Genomic DNA, 5496 nt, shown 5'->3' with positions numbered 1-5496 from the left:
CCGCCTGGTTGAGCAGAAGAAGGGCTGATGGAGGTCCCAGGGCCGCGCACGCCACGGTGCCCCTCCAAGCACAGGGCCATCCCCCTGCCCGGCGTGCAGATGGGGAAAGTCAGGCAGATGGAGATTCCCGAGATCACACAGGGAGTCTGGAGGGAGGGCCATGAATCACACTTAAATCGCCTGCAAGACAGCCCGGCGCTTCGGCCCCGATGGCTCCTCACCAGCTCCTGCTGCCGCGGCGCGGGGCTGGCACGGATCCGTCCCTGGGAGCCCTCGCCGGAGCCCTTCAAAGGCGTCGGGACAACCCCGCCAGCCCCAGCCGTGTGTGCACACGTGCGTGTGTGCGTGTGTGTGCGTGTGTGTGTGTGTGGTGTTTCGGGCAGAGAAGGAGGTGGCAGGACTCTCCTCCCCGCTGCCTCCACTCCCCGTTGTGCACTTCTGGGCAAAATCCATTTGCTTTGGCTTCATGTAGGGCCAGAAGATTCGGTCCATTGTGCTGCGGCGCTGAAGAGCCGGCGAGGAATTGTCAACCATGCTGAAACGGTTACATGGGGAGTAATGAAAATTTACTGCACCCTGCTCCGGTCCCTAGCCAAGAAATAAAAGCAAAAGATCACAACAGGCATTTTTTTAATTTGAAGCAAAATTAAAAAAAGAACGGATCCGCACTTAGAAAATAACAACCACATCCACAGATCAAAGCAGCTGCTCTCCTCTCATTCAGGGTTTTAAGAGGTTTCTGCAGCTACAGGGATGTTTACACAGGGAGAGAGATACATACATTGTGCTGTCTTGATGCTGCCTCTCCCCCCCTTCATCTGGCAAAACATTCCCTGGGAGGCGATATGAGGTCATTCCTAGACCCTGCGTTGTTTTCCTCAAGCTGCAAGGCTTCGGGGCAAGAGGCAATTCATTTCCCATTAGCACACACACATTTGCACTTGGAACCCTCCCATGTACGTTTTGCCGGGGAAGCTCAAGACGGACATGGGACCAGCCCCCGCCAGCTTGTTACTGCATTCCCGGAGGGAATTCCAGCAGCCAGGGCTGCCGGGAGGGTCAGCGGCTCCAGCAGAGCTCCTGGGAAGGGATGTGGAGCCGGGAGGCAGGCTGGCACCTTCTGCAGACCAGCATCTTCTGCAGACCGGCCGTAATGTTTCTGTGGCTTCCACCACTTTTATTACGAGAGGGGCCGAACGGCTCTGGGGAGCACTAATGGGCTGTAAAAAGGTTTTTTCCCCTCTGCCTCCTTGGCTCGAGCCCAATTCGGAGCCGGCAGCGAGCCCTGCGCCGGCGCTCGCACAGGGACGGAGGTCGAGGGAAGGCGCTGGGGCAGACTCTCCCTTCACCTCTCAGCATCAGCACGGTGGTCCACCCGCTCCATGGGCAAAGCGGTCAAATTCTGGCTTGTGAGCCACCCTGCACTATCTGTGCAAATAAAAAAAAACACCCTTTGAAACTAGACGTCCCCACCTCTAGCATGAATTTAATGCCCTATGCTACGAACAAGCCCCATCTTCAGCTCTGACCGTGTGTATTCGTGTGACACTGGGGCCAAAAGGGGGTTCTGAGGCTGCGCAAGAAGCTGCGGGGAAGTAACGGGCAGAAGCAAAACTCCCGTAAAGGGCCTTCGGGTTTGCAGCAGCAGCTATTGCACCCGCCAGGGATACTGGAGGAAGAAGAGGCCAAAATGCTGTGAAACACGCGATTTCCCTTCCCCTCTGGTCCACGAGGACCAGAGGCACAAGCTGCCAGTCCAGGGCAGGACCTGACCTCTTTGCTGCATCCAGAGCACTTGGCAGTTGGGGCGATCGAAGCTGGTACCGTACCCCGACGCTGCGCGCTGGAAGGAGCTGGCTTGAGAAAACAGCAGCCGAGACATTTTGATGTCCTAGCGAGGGGTGCGGTCTACAACTCAGAACAGAATAGACTATTTTTAAAAATTGGAGAGGAAAAAACTGTATTCCCAGTAATACGCCAACAGCCCAGGCTCGAGCAACTCAGCCAGTCCCCATCACCCGCTCCCGGCTACATCCCTCATTTCCCCAGCCTACAATTTTATCAAGGTGCCTCCAAGGTGGGTAAAAAAGCACCGAGTCCCACTAAATGACTGCCTGTCACCCCGTGACACCTTTTTTCCAGTGTCACGGAGCTTCCCAAAACGCTGCGTGCGGAGAAAGCCCTTGTTTGTAATTCCCAGTTTGCAGCAGGAGAAGGTGACACACGCTGAGGTGAGGTGACTTAGCCGGCGTCACCGGGAAGGTCGATGGCAGCGCCAGGAATAGCCCCGTTCCCAGCTAACCACTAACCACACTTATCCCAGAATAAGGGTCCCTTTTTCCAGCTGAATTTATAACAGCTTTCCAAGTGACATAAGCTCTTACAGAAATAGGCAGGCTTTTATTCCAGAATAATTACTAGGAAATCGTACTGGAGCGTGTATAATTACACCAGTGTCGTTGCTGCTGGTGAGTCGGACCCCATGCCGCTGGCAGACTCGCTCCATACGGCTTTTATCTCATCCTGCTTTTCCATGAGCATGTGAACGTCAACTGGCAGATCGTCAGGATGTGGGTGGAGAAGGAAGGGGCTTTGGGTAGAAAGGAAAGTGATACCTCACTCTTCAAAGCTCTGTTAATTGCGTTTCCCGTAGAAGATACCCTGATATTAACAGGTCTTACAGCTACTGAAGTCAAAAGAGTCTTTTGGGGTGCACTGGATCACACCCCAGATGGATTCAGCAACGCTCCGTGCGTCCACTTCAAGCTCATCCCAGGCAGAGCTCTGGAGCAGGTGGTTTATTTTAAACGCATTTTATGTCCCACACAGGTAAAATCAAATTCCCGAGTTCAGGTTGAGGCCTGAAACGCATTTCTGACACAAGCTGTTGGAACACATCGTATTTCATACCCTTTGAAAATAAACTCACAGCATTTATCAGGTGTTGATATGTCTATATACTCAGCGAGAGCGCTATCTGCCAAGAGCGGGGCTGCCTGCTCTGCCTGCCGCCGATCCTGGGGCTGGCACGCCACGAGGAGGCAAGGGTTAACTCGGCACCAGTGACACCACTTTAACTCCAGGACCCAGACGCTGGTGCTTAAAAGTAGCACTTCTCTCCTTAAAATAGTTTATGAATCTTACTCGGGGATAAATCCAACACCCCCGAGCAGAAGGAGACCTATTAATTCCTGAGTTTTTTCACACTGTAGTAAAGCAGCGATTTTATTTGCCCGCCTTGTGTAAGATGTCAGTCATTTTCCCACTTGCATTTCCATCTACAATTTAACAAGGCAGCAGTTTATTTCCAGAAGCCCCAGCCAGACCCCAGCCAACTGCGTCAATATTTTGTTGCTTACACAAATGCCACCGTTCGAGTCAACACTGCGTTTTGGGGGAGGCTTTTTCTTTCTTTTTTTTTTTTTTTTTAAAAAAAAAAAAAGGGTTCCTCCAGGATGATGTATGTATAGCTCTTAAAATACTAGGGTAACACAAGCCTTCCAGAGCGGCTTACCTGGGTGCGGAGGCATTGCTCTAAAGCATGAAGCGCACTGCTCCAGGGCACTGACCTGACCAAAGGCATTTGCTAATTAATTCATTCTTCCAAGAGACTTAACTGCCTCTTGCCTTCGGAAACCGAGGCAAACCCGAGCCAAATCCAAAGCCTGTCGGAAAACATGGAGAGACCCTTACTGACTGCAGAAAACTTCAGAGCCGGGAGCTGGCTCCTGCTCAGCCGGTGCCAGCCGTGGAGAGCCGGCGCGGGGCAGCCGTCCAACTCCAGCTGGCCGCTTCGCTCTCTCCCGCACGGTTCCTCGGTGCCACTTTTGGGATAGAGGAGGGAGGCAGAGCCTGGCCGAGATGGGGGGGTCCCCACCTTCCTCAACCCCCTCCTACAACGCTGTTTTGGGGTGTCTCCTGCAGCAGCAGCACGGCACGGGCTTACCCTGGCTGCTGGCTTGTTTGACGGATGCTCCTACAGCCCGCACCGTCCTGTTGCCTTTGGCACGCTCTCCCAAAAACCCTCGGAGGATTTCTGGTCCAGCGTGAGCTCAGTGCGGCGGGTTCAGCCCTCCGCCCCAGCCTCCCCAGCACGGCTCCTGAGCCATCAGGCTCTCGAGATTCCCCCCCCGCCAAGCGCCCCTCTCCATCCTCACCCACCGGCGCCCCCAAAAGCTGGGTGTTTTAACCCCACACGTGGCTAAAAGCTCTGACAAAAATCCCGAGCCAGAGGGGAACAAGAGGAGCCCAGAGAACGAGGTTCCCCCGGCACCACCAGCGGGGAAAGCCCTGCACGATCTCCTCCGTGATCCTGCACCAGACCAGTTTCGCACGAGAACAGAGCGGCCTCAGTGTGTCAACAAGCCCTAAACACCCGAGGGCAGCTGGAAGTGAGATGCCATTATTATTTTTTTTAATTTAAAACGAACTTCTTAACCTACAGGAAAGTAAATGTTCTTCTAGGATGGCCAAGAAAACCACGCTGGGATTTTCCAAATGGGTATGACTGACTGTTTATGAGCAGAGGCTTCCAAATGCAGAAATAAATGGCTTGCTCTCAGCAGGTTTTCCTTTCTATATTTACCCTCACCTGAAATGAACATTATTGCACACTGCAACATTTATTCCCTCTGATCAGGGGAGCGGGTGAAGAAACGAACCAGCCGCAACACGTCAAACAAATTGTTAATCTGCTGTTTGCGCTGGGGCAGTGGGAGGAGGGAGTCCCCTGGATTTTGGGCAGCGCCCAGGTCCCGCTTACGACTTCCATTTCAGCTCGGCAGGAGCACTTCGCTTTCCTGCTGCCGCTTGCGGCTGCTGAGAGCTGGAGCTGGCTCCTTCGTGGAGCTGATCTGTCGGTCCCCGACGGGTCTCCGGCCCCCTCCCCATGGCACCCGAGCACCCTTCATCATGGGAAGCTGGTGGAACGGGTCGTTCTCCCCATTTTATGGGAGGAACCGAGCTCCAAGGTGCAAGGACTTGCCTGGCGCTGCACAAGGAGCCTTTAGCAGGGCAAGAAAGTGCACCCAGGTCCCCGGCGAATGCACAAGCACGAGACAACCCTCTCCAAAGCACCGGGCTTTACGATCCTCTCCCATGAGTCCCAATTTCCACACTGGGCATTTCTCTGCCTGTTCTCAAGGTGGGAAGTCCTTACAGATGCAAAAGGGGGATTGCTCCCAGGCACAGGTCCCTGGCGGGCATGAACTGCCCCGCCGACACGCAAAATGGCTGTAAAAGTCCTAAAAGGTCCTTCCTGACAAGGGGCTGGGGGGATCGAGCCATTGCAAACCGAATCCTAACACGAGGCCGGCCACTCAGCTGTAAAATCTCTCCTAATCCCAGCCCTGGGGAAAGGAGAGGACGGGGAGATCACCTGCTTCTCCAGGACGTCGCCCACATCACATGGCTCCCTGGGTCACGCTCGCGCCCACCACCACCTTCAAATCTGGGCTTGACCTCCAATTTACCTTGAAGTTCACTAACTAATCGTGC

The sequence above is a fragment of the Leptosomus discolor genome, chromosome 21, assembly GCF_034619465.1.
Source record: "Leptosomus discolor isolate bLepDis1 chromosome 21, bLepDis1.hap2, whole genome shotgun sequence".
NCBI lineage: Eukaryota > Metazoa > Chordata > Aves > Leptosomiformes > Leptosomidae > Leptosomus > Leptosomus discolor.
This window is presented reverse-complemented; position numbering follows the sequence as displayed.